Source organism: Ranitomeya imitator, chromosome 1 (genome assembly GCF_032444005.1).
Source record: "Ranitomeya imitator isolate aRanImi1 chromosome 1, aRanImi1.pri, whole genome shotgun sequence".
Classification (NCBI taxonomy): domain Eukaryota; kingdom Metazoa; phylum Chordata; class Amphibia; order Anura; family Dendrobatidae; genus Ranitomeya; species Ranitomeya imitator.
Genome location: NC_091282.1, coordinates 963,577,185 through 963,595,399, shown reverse-complemented (window position 1 = coordinate 963,595,399; position 18,215 = coordinate 963,577,185). Strand labels below are relative to the sequence as shown.

Genomic DNA, 18,215 nt, shown 5'->3' with positions numbered 1-18,215 from the left:
AATACAGTATTTTTTGTTCTTTGGGGATAGGTTAGTGGTAAAGTTCAAGGACATTGAATATAGAGATACAATGCTGATGCACCACTGTACCTTGAAGTACCCTACAACTAAATCATGGAGCCATGATGTGAAACCCTAACCATTCCTGATTTTCTCTTCCAAAATTTCCTACCTAATCTTGTCCCTTGAGTCATTCATTTACACATCTTCCATGCACTTATTAGTACTCTGTATCTGTACTGTACATATACTGGCTGGTCACCAGTTCATACTGGCTGGTCACCAGTTTATGCAGCGTTATGTGAACACTCTATTATATTGATGGCTGGACCATACAATACAATCAATTTTAACCATTTACCTTTTATGATTCCCCTATTTCCTCTTAGATTATAAGTTTGCAAGCAGGGCTTAGTATCTTAGTATCTGTTGAATTATGTGTTTACTCTGTTATGTTTTAGTCTGTACATGTCTTCTCTGAATTGTAAAGTGCCGCAGAATATACTGGTGCTATAGACGTAAACATTATTATTATTATGAAGGAGAAGAAGAAGAAGAAAATCTGGCTCTTGGTGTACCCCTAGTACTTTGATTGAAGAGCCATATAAAGGTTTAAAGGAGCCAGAGAAAGGTGGAAATTAGAGATGAACGGATCTTTTGAAATTCAAAATTGCCGTCTTCACCAAATTTTACCTCAAAATTTTATTTGCACATCTAAATTTGTGCAAATCTCAAAATTGGAAAACTTGCAAGTGCTTTAAAGATAATCTTGGAGAGGGGAGAGAGAGAGCTATAACCCTGCTGACAATGAGAGCTTATGATCTACAGAAGAGAAATAGGACCCCGACTGACCATAAGATATTTCTAGAGGAGAGGACACCAATGACTTAAAGAGCTTACATTTTACAGGCGAGAGAGAGAAGATTCTGCTGACCATAAGAGCTTACATTTTACAGGCACAATGGAGAGAAAGGACTCCACTGATGGTGAGAGCTTATATTTTACAGAAAAGAGAGACCATAAGAGCTTGCACACTACCACAATATAATTTTTTATTATACATCAAACTACAGAAAATAGAGATTTATTGACTCTGGAAAACTGCACTTCACTGGTATCCACTGATATCTGATTGCCCAGGTACTGACAATCACTGTTCAGTGAATGGAAATCTGTAAAATGTCATAGCTCTAGAGCATTGTGGGGAAGCCTATATGGCCTAGCAAAATGACCTTAGCCCCTTAGCCTGCTCACCGATGCATCAGCAGTGTGGGAAATGGTGACTGGCAATTTTTTTGTGAACCGCAAATTGAAAATCAAAATGTTCGAATTCTCGTGAAACCACAATTAAGGAGTATGGTATACATACAGTTTTAGTGTGCTGCTCTATAGCCAATTAATACTGCAGCTGTTAAGTTGGTAGTTGGTTCATCTGGTCTTGGATAGATAAAATGCCTTCAGTGACTTAGAATGAACAATTAATATGTTTAGAAGCAACAAGCGATATTGTAAATAGACTTTTAGATTTCTTTGAAAAGCTAATTGCAAGTTGCTGCAAAATAATGAAAGCTGGACCATTGATAAATGAACATGCACATTAATGAAATTAATGTGTATTTTTAGTTTTTTGAGCGTAATGTTTCATTTTGTGCTGAATATATATTTTTCTACTATTTTACTGACAGTGAAGAATATTGTACTGAATAGCTGCTTTTATGGGAAAATAAATACTAGAAGATGATGAACTTTGACATTGGTACAAGGCTGAACATGTGAATAGTTTTCCAGTAATTAGAATAATTTTCTATGGAAAAGTGTCATAGACATATCTGACACTAATGTTTATTTGCACAGTCATAGACCACATTAATATAATGAATGATTATCGTTGATGCCTTCATTATTAAAGGTAGCCATTACATCTGTGGCTTCCTTCAGGATTAGTGCTTTAAACATCTATTCTTTCAGTGCCAGATTGCAAAATGCCATAGAATTGGATGACATAAGATGTGACAATCTTGTATTGTTTATGCTTAATGAAGTAATAGAAGGGTTTTTTTTTTTTAAAAATGGAACCTGTTATGTTGAAAATGGCATCTAGATCTAATCGGCATCCAGAATATTGCAGTGCAGGAAGAGCTGATCAGATTAATGTACATTTCTTTGGGAAAAGTTTCAGTAAAATTTGTATTTTATTAATTGAAATCTGTTTGTATATGAGTCCAGTGAGAGGTCTTATTCAGAGGCTTACATTCATCCATGTATGACTGCGCATATAAAAATAGCTGTCAATCACTGAATTCAAGTAGGTAAGCAGTGGGGATGTCAATTAATAAAATACAAGCTGTATTGAACCTTTTCCAATAATCCTGTATATTATTCAGCTGAGTTCATTATTCTTTTTGCAGACCTATTTGTTCAATTCACAAATTCCCTTTATGCTACTTGGAAGAAAGCAGAATAAACCGACCATGGATGTGTTGCACCTAAAGATGGTGGAATCGTCGCACCTCAGGTACTGTACAGCAAGATCCATCCAAATAGTGTATATGTCCGACTTCTCCAATAACTTGCATCTGTTGCCCACTGCCTTTGGTCCACAAATTTTAAGGTACCAGTCTAAGTTATTTTTTTCTTAGTGAAGATATTAATTCATATTATGGGGGATTGAGAGATAAAATGATGGATGCGCATCAATTTCACAGACTCACACTTGCAGTTTGATGTTTAATATCTAGTATCCACCTAACTTATATCTTCTGACCAACCTGTTATACGCAAAATAGGTAAATGTGCATAATACATCTGGGACTGTATTGCTGGGTAGTATATGTGCTTGAATTTTTTACTTTTTTGCTTTATATTTCATTCTAGGAGTATTCATCATGGAAGAGATATTATTATTGTGATTTAGTTCATCTTATTTTTGGCATAGGCACAACTCGCTGCCTCGGGGTAATCCTTGATGCTGATCTCTCCTTCAAACCACATATCCATGCCCTTTCCACTTCCTGCCGACTTCAACTCAAAAATATTTCATGAATCCGTTCATTCCTCAACCATGAATCTGCAAAAACTCTAGTCCATGCCCTCATCATCTCTCGCCTTGACTACTGCAACCTCCTGCTCTGTGGCCTCCCTTCCAACACTCTCGCACCCCTCCAATCTATTCTAAACTCTGCTGTCTGACTAATCCACCTGTCCCCCCGCCTCTCCCCTCTGTCAATCCCTTCACTGGCTCCCCATTGCCCAGAGACTCCACTACAAAACCCTAACCATGACGTACAAAGCCATCCACAACCTGTCTCCTCCATACATCTGTGACCTCATTTCCCGGTACTTACCTACACGCAACCTCCGATCTTCACAAGATCTCCTTCTCTACTCCCCTCTTATCTCCTCTTCCCACAATCGCATACAAGATTTCTCTCGTGTATCACCCCTACTCTGGAACCCTCTACCACAACACATCAGACTCTCGCCTACCATCGAAACCTTCAAAAAGAACCTGAAGACACACCTCTTCCGACAAGCCTACAACCTGCAGTAACCACCGATCGACCAAACCGCAGCATGACCAGCTCTATCCTCACCTACTGTATTCTCACCCATCCCTTGTAGATTGTGAGCCTTCGCGGGCAGGGTCCTCTCTCCTCCTGTACCAGTTATGACTTGTATTGTTTAAGATTATTGTACTTTGTTTTTATTATGTATACCCCTCCTCACATGTAAAGTGCCATGGAATAAATGGCGCTATAACAATAAATAATAATAATAATAACTACAGTGAAACAGAGTGTAGAAACTATAATTGAAAATTATAATGACATGTGGGACACTAAATTGCAAATGATCATTGCTTTCCTTTAACACATTAGACCTCACAATGCTTAACTAATAACACCAGATTGTGTCAACTTACTGCCATTATACATACCACAGTATGATCCATTGTGTTCAATGAAAGTCATCTTTATGTATATACTAGCTGAAGAGCCTGGCGTCACCCGGGCATAGTAACTAACTGTGGTTAGTTTTAAGAAATTATAATGATTATATCTATATATATAAAGCAGAGTGTATAGCCCTGCCCACGCCGCATAGCCACACTCAATCTAATATGCCACATGACTCGTCAGCCAGAGCCACCAGACTACTACCCCTAATATCCCACATCATCCCATCAGCCAGAGTAACCGGACTACTACCACTAATATCCCACATCATCCCATCAACAAGAGCAACTGGAATGCTACCCCTAATATCCCACATCATGCCATCAGCCAGAGTCACCGGACAGCTATCCCTAATATCCCACATCATCCCGTCATAGCCACAGGACTACTACCCATAATATCCCACATCATCCCATTAACAAGAGCCACCGGAATACTACCCCTAATATCCCACATCATGCCGTCAGCCAGAGCCACTGGACTGCTATCCCTAATATCCGGCATCATCCCGTCATAGCCACCGGACTACTACCCATAATATCCCACATCATCTCATCAGCAAGAGCCACCAGACTACTATCGCTAATATCCCACATCATTCCATCAGAGCCACCAGACTGCTACCCCTAATATCCCACATCATCCCTTCAGCCAGAGCCACCGGACTATTATCCCTAATATCCCACATCATCCCTTCAGCCAGAGCCATCGGACTATTATCCCTAATATCCCACATCATCCCATCATAGCCACCGGACTACTAACACTAATATCCCACATCATCCCATCAGCCACAGCCACCGGACTACTGCCACTAATGTCCCACATCATCCCATCAGCCAGAGCCACCGGACTAGTACCCCTAATATCCTACATCATCCCGTCAGAGCCAACATTGTCAGGTTGGTGCCGTTACACCAATTAAAATGATACCTAGGTTGGAGAAATTCGCCTTGCGCTTCTTTTTTTAATCTGTGCTTGAATTTTTAAGTTAATGAGATGCTTCATGCCAGACAAAGAGAAGTTCCTGATTCTGGGCTCCCCCTGCAGTCTGTTGCAGAGGGTGGTCTGTGTCAGCATGGTAATAATTTGTGGTATTTCGAGCTTTGCAGAAGGATGCTAAAACCATAGAAATAATAAGAATAATAGGCCTCAGTTACCTCAACTGTCTACAAGGAAAACTGTTGCTCGTAGCAACCAATCACAGCTCAGCTTTCATCTTTCAAACAGTTCTGGTGAAATGAAAGATGCTTAGTGATTGGTTGTGTAGTGGGCGAGGCTATGTGGAGTAGGTGTGGGCGATACATACACACACACACAGTACCATCTCTATGCTGACGACACTCAATTATACACTTCTTCTCCTGTTATCATGCCAACCTTTTTAGTAAACACCAGTGATTGTCTTACCACTGTCTCTAATATCATGGAAAAAGGTATGAGACCGCGCATAAAGGAAAAAAACTGCGAAGAAAGGGGAATGGCTAGCCCCTACTGTAAAGAGTCCCACAACGGAACTATACACACACCTGAATCAATAATAGCCACAAGGAAAGGACTAGTATGATTGCGCAAACACATAAAAATAAAACAATGTCAGACTAAGCAAACTTCCGCAACGGCCCCGACCCCATATACAACAATACCTGCAACTCGAGCAATGAAGCTGGGCGATGGATCGAAGGGAGACACCGCTATGTCCAGTGAAGAGTTGAGCCTGACGCCCCAGGAGAATTGGTCATACAATAGGTGCAGGGATGCAATGGGGGTCTGCAGGTGTCTGGAGCGGAGCTGCACGCGGTAGTGGCGGGAAGGCTACGTAGAGCCAGGGAGAGCCCCGGACGGTTTCTACCTGTTCTCTGCGCCGCTCCGTAGCTCTTCAGCTGTGACGTCACACGCTTAGTCCTCCGTCGGCCATCTTTCCTGCGCTCGTATCCAGGGACGCCACCGACCGGGGCTCTCCCTGGCTCTACGTAGCCTTCCCGCCACTACCGCGTGCAGCTCCGCTCCAGACACCTGCAGACCCCCATTGCATCCCTGCACCTATTGTATGACCAATTCTCCTGGGGCGTCAGGCTCAACTCTTCACTGGACATAGCGGTGTCTCCCTTCGATCCATCGCCCAGCTTCATTGCTCAAGTTGCAGGTATTGTTGTATATGGGGTCGGGGCCATTGCGGAAGTTTGCTTAGTCTGACATTGTTTTATTTTTATGTGTTTGCGCAATCATACTAGTCCTTTCCTTGTGGCTATTATTGATTCAGGTGTGTGTATAGTTCCGTTGTGGGACTCTTTACAGTAAGGGCTAGCCATTCCCCTTTCTTCGCAGTTTTTTTCCTTTATGCGCGGTCTCATACCTTTTTCCTGTATTTTATTTATATCCGGTGTGGCGTCTTCCCGGCTTTGAGTCCAGCTGCTGAGGTACATATTTTAGCGTTGTAGCGCTGGTGTGATTACATATTTCAGTCTCTAATATCATGTCCTCCCTCTATCTGGAACTGAACCTGTCAAAAACTGAACTCCACGTGTTTTCTCTCTCTATTAACCTACCTTTGCCCAACATTGCTATCTCTGTGTGCGGTTCCACCATTACTCCTATGCAACATGCCCGCTGCCTTTGGGTCATACTTGATTCCGAGCTTTCATTCACCCCCCACATCTGATCACTGGCTCGCTCTTCTTATCTGCATCTCAAAAACATTTCTAGAATTCGCCCTTTTCTTACTTTCGACTCTGCAAAAACTCTTACTGTTTCACTTATTCATTCTCGTCTGGACTATAGAAACTCTCTACTAATCGGCCTCCCTCTTACCAAACTCTCCCCGCTCCAATCTGTCCTGAATGCTGCAGCCAGGATCATATTCCTCACCAACGGTTACACCGATGCCTCTACCTTGTGCCAGTCATTACACTGGTTACCCATCCACTCAAGAATCCAGTACAAAACTACTACCCTCATCCACAAAGCACTCCATGGCTCAGCACCACCCTACATATCCTCTCTGGTCTCAGTCTACCACCCTACCCATGCCCTCCGCTCCGCTAATGACCTCAGGTTAGCATCCTCAATAATCAGAACCTCCCACTCCCGTCTCCTAGACTTTACACGTGCTGCGCCGATTCTTTGGAATGCACTACCTAGGTTGATATGATTAATCCCCAATCCCCACAGTTTTAAGCGTGCCCTAAAAACTCATTTGTTCAGATTGGCCTACCACCTCAACGCATTAACCTAACTATCCCTGTGTGGCCCATTCAAAAAAAAATAATAATTGGGTTCCTCGCATCATGTTCTCATACACTTTATGCAGTTAATAGCCCTCTGTGTCTATACTGCTACATACTTAGGCAGTTAACTGGTTCATGCAGCTTTACATGAACACCTGAGCCTTACACTATGGCCGGTCCGAATAACTAAAGCAATTGTTACCATCCACCTCTCGTGTCTCCCCTTTTCCTCATAGTTTGCAAGCTTGCGAGCAGGGCCCTCATTCCTCCTGGTATCTGTTTTGAACTGTGATTTCTGTTATGCTGTAATGTCTATTGTCTGTACAAGTCCCCTCTATAATTCGTAAAGCGCTGCGGAATATGTTGGCGCTATATAAATAAAATTATTATTATTATTATCTAAATTATTAATATTAACATACAGGTAATAGTCTGCTGAGGAGAGTCATAGAATGTTGGAATGGACCTCAAGGGTCAACATTTATAACCGCGTTGCTCAATAGAGGATTCACTAAACCATCTCAGACTGTCTGTCCAGACTCTGTTTGGAGACTTCCATTGAAAGAGAACTCACCACCTCTCATGGCAACCTGTTCCACTTATTGATCACCCTCACTGTCAAAAAGGTTTGTCTAATATCTAATCATTATCTTTTTTCTTTCAGTTTAATTCCATTGCTTCTCATGTTTCCATGGGCAAATGAGAATAATGAGATCCCTCTACACTGTGACATCTCTTCAGATATTTGTAGACAACTACTAAGTCTTCTCTTAGCCTTCTTTTTTTGCAAGCTAAACATTCACAGATCCTTTAACCATTCCTTATAGGTATGACATGTTTTGCAGTCCGCTCACTATCCAGGTAGTACTTCTCTGAACTTACTCCAGTTTTTCAATGTCCTTTTATAAAATGTGGTGCTCAGAACTAGACTCAGTATTCCAGATGAGGCCTGACCAAGGAGGAATAAAGGGGGATAATTACTTCACATGACCTAGACTCCATGCTTCTCTTAATACATCCTAGAACTATGTTTGCCTTTTTTGCACAGTTGACTCATGGGCAGACTGTGATTTATTAGTATACCCAAATCATTGTCACACGTGCTATTGCTTAGTTCTATTCCTCACTTTCTATAGATTTATGCCTCATATCAGATGCCTTGTTGCTGATAAATCATCTTCACTTAAGTGACCTCTTTCAGGCTCAGGGAAAGAAACTATGTCTCCACGTTCATAGGCTGTTGTTCTACCACTGAGCTACTTTTACATATTTGCTATCAGGGAAAGAAACTGCCTGGAAGATAACTCTGCCTCCAGAACTTATTTTACATGAAGGGGGAGTTACGAGTGCGATGTGTAATGTAATCTCTCTGCTCTCCTGATCTCACTACAGAGTTGTGTGTGATTACAATGGACACATCTGCAGATTTTGCTCAGCTTCAGCTTCCTTTTCACAGGCAGACAAGAAAACAAATTGAATTTCTCCTTTTCTGTGTTAGTTACCGTATTTTCCGGCGTATAAGATGACTTTTTAACCCCTGAAAATCATCTCAAAAGTCGGGGATCGTCTTATACGTCGGGTACGGTGTGTGCAGGGAGCGGTCCTGTATTGTTCCCAGGTCCCGGGAACCATATTCATGTTAAAAAAAAAGAATAAAAATATCTGTGATTGTCCACGTATCTCAGCTGAGAAACGCCAATGCAAGTCTATGGGTGTGAGAAAAAATAGCACAGCACACAGAATATGCGTGTGACTTGCGGGAAATTCTCAGGCATTGGCATGTGACAGGAAAGGCTCAGCCATTACACTGCGTGCAGAATTATTAGGCAAGTTGTACTTTAGAGGATTATTTTTATTATTGATCAACAACTATGTTCTCAATCAACCCAAAAGACTCGTAAATATCAAAGCTTAAAATTTTTGGAGTTGGAGTAGTTTTTTTTTAATTTGGCTATCTTAGGAGGATATCTGTTTGTGCAGGTAACTATTACTGTGCAGAATTATTAGGCAACTTAATAAAAAACAAATATATTCCCATCTCACTTGTTTATTTTCACGAGGTAAACCAATATAACTGCTCAAAATTTAGAAATGAAAATTTCTAACATGCAAAAACAAAACCTCAAAAAATTAGTGACCAATATAGCCACCTTTCTTTATGATGACACTATCAGCCTTCCATCCATAGATTCTGTCAGTTGCTTGATCTTTTTCACAATCAACATTGCGTGCAGCAGCCACCACAGCCTCCCAGACACTGTTCCGAGAGGTGTACTGTTTTCCCTCCCTGTAGATCTCACATTTTATGAGGGACCACAGGTTCTCTATGGGGTTAAAATCAGGTGAACAAGGGGGCCATGTCATTATTTTTTCTTCTGTGAGACCTTTACTGGCCAGCCACACTGTGGAGTAGTTGGAGGCATCTGATGGAGCATTGTCCTGCATGAAAATCATGTTTTTATTGAACGATACTGACTTCTTCCTGTACCACTGCTTGAAGAAGTTGTCTTCCAGAAACTGGCAGGCAGTAGGTCTGGGAGTTGAGCTTCACTCCATCCTCAACCCGAAAAGGTCCCACAAGTTCATCTTTGATGATACCAGCCTATACCAGTACACCACCTCCATTTTGCTGGCGTCTGAGTCTAGGTGGAGCTCTCTGCCCTTTACTGATCCAGCTTCTGGCCCATCAAGATTCACTCTCATTTTATCAGTCCATAAAACCTTTGAAAAGTCAGTCTTAAGATATTTCTTGGCCCAGTCTTGACATTTTATCTTCTGTTTCTTGTTCAAAGGTCGTCGTTTTTCAGCCTTCCTTACCTTGGCCATGTCCCTGAGTATCACACACCTTGTGCTTTTTTGTTACTCCAATAACGTTTCAGCTCTGAAATATGGCACAACTGGTGGCAAATGGCATCTTTGCAGCTTCACGCTTGATTTTCCTCAATTCATGGGCAGTTATTTTGCACGTTTTTTGCTCAACACGCTTCTTGCGACCCTGTTGGCTATTTGCCACAAAATGCTTGATTGTTCGGTGATCACACTTCAAAAGTTTGGCAATTTCAACACTGCTTCATCCCTCTGCAAGACATCTCACAATTTTGGACTTTTCAGAGCCCGTCAAATCTCTCTTCTGACCCATTTTGCCAAAAAAAAAAAAAAAGGCGTATGAAATATCAACACTGATAAGTATCGGTCTCACCCTCTGTTTACCATGCATATATCTAAGCACTAGGCTATCTTCGGCTGAAGATAAGGGTGTTTTTTTTTCTCCCTGCAGCTATATATGTTTTTGCGTCTTGCCATTTTTGTGTATTTACACATCTGTGTCTGATCATTATCAGGCTGGGATTTAATATTAGGGCTTCCCAGGGCCAGTCGTCGCTGAGTGGGGGCGCCATTCCGCTGACCAGTAGGGTGCCAACCTCCATAGCTAGGCAGGCTGCACAGCAGTAGGGTACAGAAGTAGTGAGGCCTATTTTTAATACATGAGCACTTTTTTGTTATGCACATTGTTGGTCTTTAGTCCGTGTATCTCACCCTGTCACAAACCTAGTTTATATATATGATTATTCAAAAATATATATATATATACAATCAGCCAGTTAGTCTACCTATCTTTTTCCTGTCTAGTGTAAGTGCTGGTCTGTATGTGACACCTATATTAGGATCCATACTAGGAGACATAGGGACAGCGGACGGTGAGTGGGGGCGCCAATCTCGTATCTGTGTTTAGGGTGCCAACCTCCACTGATAGGTAGGCAGTACTAAGAGGTATTGTTTGGCAGGGTTATCCTAGAGTGCACGGTTGTGTGTTTTATGTGTTTATCTGGTTGTATTTGTGGCATGGTTTTAATTGGTATATTAATTAAAAGCTATATTTTATCTGTGTTATCTTTAGCACATAAAGGGTTCCTATTGGTATAATATCACTGTATGACTGCTAAATGAAAGATTAGAACTATTTTATTCATGACTAGCTACTTTGGCTTGGCTTTGGCCGGAAACACACATACGTTTCCATGCAGTATTTTGCTTTCGGATATTGTAAACAAAAGCAATCATTTGTCTTTTTTTTTCTCCTCGTAAACAAACTCCCATGATTAATTGCAGTATCATAGAGCAAACAAGCAATTCTCATAATGATGAGCCACTTCATTTAATTCCTCCCAATGAGAAACCACTTACATTGATGACTGTTCTACAGGAACAATGAGCAAGCATTCTCAGCATCAAAAAAACTGCAACAAAACCAAAATACAGATGACTACATTTATTTATTCTGTAGTTCACCTTGTTCGATTTTGCAAGTTATGTTTGTGAAATTGTATTTCCATCTTTTGTTCCCAGAGCAACTGGATGAGAGAAAGCATAAGAAATAGGACTTTACATAATCAGTGTTTATATTGCTATATATTGCAGCTCGTTAGAGGTTTTATTGCTATTATGCGATGAAGTTGTATCTATTTATTATATCTGTTAGACATCATTCAGTTGGTTTGTAATATTTATTAAAATAAAAGACTTTTATTATAATTACATGTACCAATAATCTTTTATATCTCATTGTTTTATACATCTTTGATGCCTGACCTGCAAACTAAGATAAAGGCAATCATGCTACCTTACATTTCATTACACAACAAAGTCCGTTTTATCCCTTTTAATCACAAGAGGGCAGTGTTTTCTTGTAATTTTGTCAACCGTTTAGAAAATCCTCATATAAACTTACAAAAACAAATGGATCTGCATGTCAGGAACACAAAGGTCACAAGAATCAAAAGCCGTAGGTACGACACCTTCTCCAAGAGTTCAGTGTCAAGGCAAGAGAATAAAACCATTGCTGGAGCCGCTTTAATAAAATATACCACAAAGTGCAAGGAAGGTACATAAGGTACGGATATTTAAAAGAAAATGCTCATCTTTTGCATACGCTGGATTTCTATTACAGGAACATTTCATTCATAGAGCGAAAAATTGGGTTATTTTGCATAAATGCGGTAAAACAGGTACAGAATCGTAAAATTGCTCTGCACATGATTATTTCTTATTATCTCTAAGGAGAAATCATGGCATATTTAGGATTTATAATGCATACAATAATCCATCTTGTTCCAAAGAGCAAGCACAAACAATCTGGCTGACGAGAATGTTTTTTGGCTCATGACATAAGTGGCAAGACCAACACATACAAAGCAATCAATGGAGAAAATGATTGGTGCTAATCCAAGGCGGGCTGTTATTGTAGCTATAGAACATATTTATTTGGAAGCAAACTCCCTCTATCCACTTTTTGTTGCACTAAACTCTAAAATCTAGATATTAAACAATTGATCTTGTTTTCTGTTCCTCTGTTTATAGCCCAAAAACAGGATAAAAAAAGTGACCGATTTCGTACTTTAATAGGGACCCTTACATGTTTTCTCCAAAATGATGCCTATGTTGATAGCACGGTTTCCTATTATAGCACGTTTACATTTGAAACTTAGTTGTGACATTATAAGTGTCACATAATTGCTGCAAGCAGCTTTTTTTCTGTCTGGCTATTGAAGACATATTGAAGAAAATAATAACATCACTACTAAGTAAAGTATGCCAATACATATGCAGTATTTTTGGAAATAGCTTAAATAACTCCTAAGTGGGAAACGTGTTAGGATAGGACTGAGAAGATAGACATACAGTTTTGCAGGAAAAGATACAGTGTCACTTACAATATCTTGATTTAATGGGAATCTGTCATCAGGTTTTTGCTCCTTCATCTTAAAGCAGCATGATGTAGGCAAAGAGACCCCGAATCTAAAGATATATCATTTAGTTTACTGGGTGCAGCAGTTGTTACACAATTAGAGTTTTTAGATGAAGAATGCAGCAGAGCTGAGAAAGCTAACCCCGCCCACACCAGGCTCTCTATGTACATAGGCTATTGACAGTGAGATACTTATTACAGGAGGGGGTGGAGTTGGACTAGAAGTCCAGTGCACATCAGACCTGGCAGCGATAATGTCCAAGTGATAAAGCCTTAACTGCAAGTAAACAGCACACTTCTTGATAAGTGACACATTGTTTAAGGCTACGTTCACACTAGCGTTCTGCTAGTGTGCGTCGCCTTAGCATCGGGCGAAGCAGCGGCGACGCACGCGTCATGCGCCCCTATGTTTAACATGGGGGACGCATGCGTTTTTGTGTGTTGCGTTTTGCCGCTAGCGTCGGACCAAGAAAACGCAGCAAGTTGCATTTTTCTTGCGTCCGATTTTCGGCAAAAAACGACGCACGCGTCGCAAAACGCAGCCTTTTTGCGTGCGTTTTGCCGCGTTTTTGTGTGCGTCGTGCGTTGCGTCGCCGACGCAGCGGCGCGCAACGCTAGTCTGAATGTAGCCTTAGTTAGTTCTTTAATCCCTACCTCAAGCTGTTTTCAGATTACATAGCAAAACCTGCTGACAGATTCCCCTGCTTGATATTGGTTGTGAGAATGTAAGTTGGTCTTTGATTAGTAGGATTGTCTCAAAAAGCTAATGCAAAACGCAAATTTTTCTATTACCTAGGACCAGGGTGCAGATGATACATAGTAGGTTTTGCGTTGGTAAACTTGGTCCACATGTTTATTAAATGTTACAATACATTTTCTGTCCGGTATGCCATTCCCTTCCACAAGAGATATCAGCTTATTGGTTAGACGCTTCACTGACCAGAGTCATTTTGACAACGCTTTCAATTAAATGTTTCCAGTGACAAAAGGTATATTTAGTGCTACATTGGATTAAATCAATTCCAAAAGACAAGACTTGCATGTACTTTGAAACCTTTAAAAAGTTATATTTTGTTTACTCTTTCCAATGAGGAAAGGAAAAGCAATGTAATGAATGTTTTCTATTTAAATGTATTTTCAGAAAAAAATGTGGCCAAAGTGGCAGTCAAGTCTCCCTCTCCTTCTATTATACATTAAAATATAAGATCAACATAAAATATATGTGACCTCCCTGCTAGAACTGGCTCCAATATTGCCTGGAATCTGGGGGCAATAGATTCTTGTGACACACAAAGTAAAATGACAAAACCATAAAATTTACAGAAATAGTGCACAACAACTGACAATATTGTCAATAATGCAGCCAGTACATCATCTTTTATATGATGCCTATATAAAGTTAAAAAGCATAACTGCTGGGTATGCTTTATCTACAGTTGTAACCAGAAGTTTACATGCACTATGTAGAAAGACACGTATGCATGTTTTTCTCAAAATATGACATGAAATCAGAATAAACCTTTCCCGTTTTAGGTCAATTAGGATTATCATAATTATTATTTACTAAATGCCAGAATAATGAGAGAATGTTTTAAAGCATTTTTATTACTTACTGCAAAGCCAAAAGTTTCCATACACTAAGATTGCTATGCCTTTAAACAATTATGGACTGCCCATATGAGAATGTCAAGTGTTTGGAAACTTCTGAGTTTTATGGGAACATCTGAGTTAATTAGAGACACACCTGTGGATGTTTTTTAATGCACAGCTGAAACACACTGCTTCTTTGTGTAGCATCATGGAAAAGTTTCAAGAAATCTGCCAAGACATCAGGAAGAGAATTGAGGGCTTGCACAAGTCTGGCTCATTCTTCGGTACAATTTCAAGATACCTGAAGGTTCCTCATTCATGTGTTCAAACAATTTTATGCAAGTACAAGCAACATGGGAATGTCCAGCCATCATACCGCTCAGGAAGGAGTTGGGTTCTGTGTCCCAGAGATGAATGTGCTTTGGTCTGACATGTGCATATCCACCCAAGGAAAAAAGCTAAAGCCCTTGTGAAGATGATGGTGGAAACTGATAAGATTGTGTCAATATCCACAGTGAAACAAGTACTGTATAAACATGGCTGAAAGGCCACTCAAGAAGAAGAGATTACTCAAAAAGAAATATAAAAAACAGATTGTCTGCAAATGCACACAGAAACAAAGACCTTAATTTTTGGAGACACGTCCTGTGGGCTGATGAAACTAAAGTTGAACTTTTTGGGCATAATGACCATTAGGGTTGAGCGAAACGGGTTGGCCAGATTCAGAAGTCGCCGACTTTTGGCAAAGTCGGGTTTCATGAAACCCGACCCGACCCCTGTGTGGGGTCAGCCATGAGGTCGGCGATCTTCTGATCTGGAATCGGAATTCCGATACCGAGTTCCGATATGTTTAAGATATCGGGAATCGGTATCGGAATTCATATTTAAGTGTAAAATAAAGAATAAAAATAAAAAAATATTGATATACTCACCCTCGGACGCGCCCTGGTTCTCATCGGCAGCCTTCCTTCCTAAGAATGAGTGCCTGAAGGGCCTTCGATGACGTCGCGGCTTGTGATTTGTCGCGTGAGCGGTCACATGGGCGGTCACGCGACCAATCACAAGCCACGACGTCATCTAAGGTCCTTCAGGCGCTAATTCTTAGTAAGGAAGCGTCCGAGGGCGTGTCAGAGGGTGAGAATATTCCTAATAGGTATATACTCACCCTCGGACACGCCCTGGTTCTAACCCGCAGCCTTCCTTCCTAAGAATCAGCGCCTGAAGGACCTTAGATGACGTCGCGGCTTGTGATTGGTCGCGTGACGCCCATGTGACCACTCACGCGACCAATCACAAGCCGCAACGTCATCGAAGGTCCTTCAGGTGGTGATTCTTAGGAAGGAAGGCTGCCGGTCAGAACCAGGGCACGTCCGAGGGTAAGTATATCAATATTTTTTTATTTTGATTCTTTATTTTACACTTAAATATGGATCCCAGGGCCTGAAGGAGAGTTTCCTCTCCTTCAGACCCTGGGAACCATTAGAAACCCAATGCACTGCATTGGGTTTCGTGTTTCGGCCGACCCCGACCCCGACTTTTCTATAGGATCTGACGATTTCACTCAACCCGACTTTTGAAAAAGTCGGGTTTCGTGAAACCCGACCCGATCCTATAAAAAGAAAAGTCGCTCAACCCTAATGACCATCATTATGTTTGGAGAAAAAAGGGAGAAGCTTGGAAGCCTAAGAACACATCCCAACTGTGAAACAAGGGGGCAGCAGCATCATGTTTTGGGGTTGTTTTGTTGCAGGAGGGACTGGTGCACTTCACAAAATAGATGACTTCATGAGAAAAGAAGATTATGTGGCAATACGGATGTAACATCCCAAGATATCAGCCAGGAATTTAAAGCTTGGGTGGAAATAGGTCTTCCAAATAGACAATAACTCGAAGCATACTGCAAAAATGGTTACAAAGTGGCTCATTGATAACAAAGTCAATGTTATCCTTGTGATGGAGTGGCAATCACAAAGCTCTGATCTCAATCTATTGAAATTTAAGGGCAAAGCTGAAAAAGCAGGTGTGAGCAATGCGACCTACTAACCTGGAACAGTTGCACTAGTTTTGCCAGGAGGAATGGGCCCAAATTCCAAAAAACTATTGTGAGAAGCTTGTGGAAGGATATCCCAAACATTCATTCATTCATTCAAAGTCATTCAATTTAAGGGCAATGGTACCAATTACTAATGAATTGTATGTAAACCTTTGACTTCGCAGTAAGTAATAAAAAAGCCTGAACACATTCTCTCTCTCTCTCTCTCTCTCTCTCTCATTATTATGGTATTCAGCAAATATTAATAATTATGGTAATCCTAATTGACCTAAAATGGGAGAAGTTCATTCTGATTTCTTGTTAGATATTAAGAAAAAGATGGATATGTGTATTTTTATGTAGTGTATGTAAACTTCTGATTTCAACTGTACTTGCCCTAGGGTTGGTTCATTTACATGCTTTTATTCTATTTTTTTTGCTAGTGCTCTTTTTGAGTATATTTTGTCTTTTTCAGCTATTGCAATATTCATGGTTTCACTTGAGTACTAATTAATAAAGTTTATAGGCCAAGCTTAATTAGTAAGGTTTCCACTTAATGTATTTTATCATCCCCAGTTTTTTAGCATATTTTTTCTTTTAAATGTTTCTAAATTTACTTTTTTGCTCTCTTTATAATAAAAGAAGCAATCCCATTAATGTTTTTTTAATGTTTTTATTCTTGTTATTGTCACGATTCCTCCCCTCAGTTTCTCTGAGATGCAGTTACTGATAGCTTTGCCATCAAATCTGATGCAGGGTGTGCTGAAGCTGTCAAAACTTTAACAGATCATTGTCTTGTCTGCTGCAGGGGTATGCTGAACTGTCTGTGTTTTGATTGACAGGTTGGCCATCCAATCTGAGACTGAGATATGCTGGTTGTCTCCAAGTGTTCATTGTCCCAGGTGATTCCTCTGATACTTAGCAGGGCTGTTTCTCCCAGACCTCGTACATTCAGCTCTATATGGTTTGTTTCTCTGTGTCTTGTTTTCTGCTTGTTCATCTTGCATTGCCTGATCTTGCACGTTGTTCCAACCATCCATCTATTTAACCCTTGTTCTGATACAATATCTTCTTGGTATTGTGAACTCGAACCATTACCTGACTTTGTCTCTTCACTTTGTTTATGACTTACCCTCCTAATTTTTGACTTTTGACTTCTGACTACCCCAACTCATGATTTGTCCATGAGAAGTGACTTAGTGTCACATTACATCTAGCCTATGCGTGTTTCTTTTTTGAAAATATGGATCCTGTTCACATTCTTAGCGACAAGATGGCACATTTGATGCAGATGTCTCAAGATCTGCCTAAGGAATGCCAGAGTCTGAAGTCTTCACAATATCAGTAGCAGGGTCAGATAATTAATTTTAGAAGTCACAATAGCATATAATACGGATGAGTGCTATGCGAGAAAACAACGCATAGCACTCAGACCAATGTAAATCTTTGGGGAAGCTCACATCACCTTTTTTTGTGCAGCATGCTGTGATTTTCCCCGTATGTCGGCAGAGTGGCACCAACACAAGTCCCCTCTACTAACCTACCTTTGCCCGACATTGCCATCACCGTTTGTGGTTCTACCATTACTCCATAGCAACATGCCCGCTGTCTTGGGGTCATACTTGATTCTGAGCTTTCATTCACCCCCCCCCCCCCCACATCCG

General features: G+C 40.7%; 1 protein-coding gene across 1 annotated transcript in view; it reads right to left on the bottom strand.

Annotated features, from left to right (window-relative positions):
- LOC138656667 (bifunctional heparan sulfate N-deacetylase/N-sulfotransferase 4-like) overlaps window positions 1-18,215 on the bottom strand; it is a 1,389,166-nt gene that overhangs the window by 1,276,890 nt on the left and 94,061 nt on the right. The gene's annotated exons all lie outside the window — the stretch shown is intronic.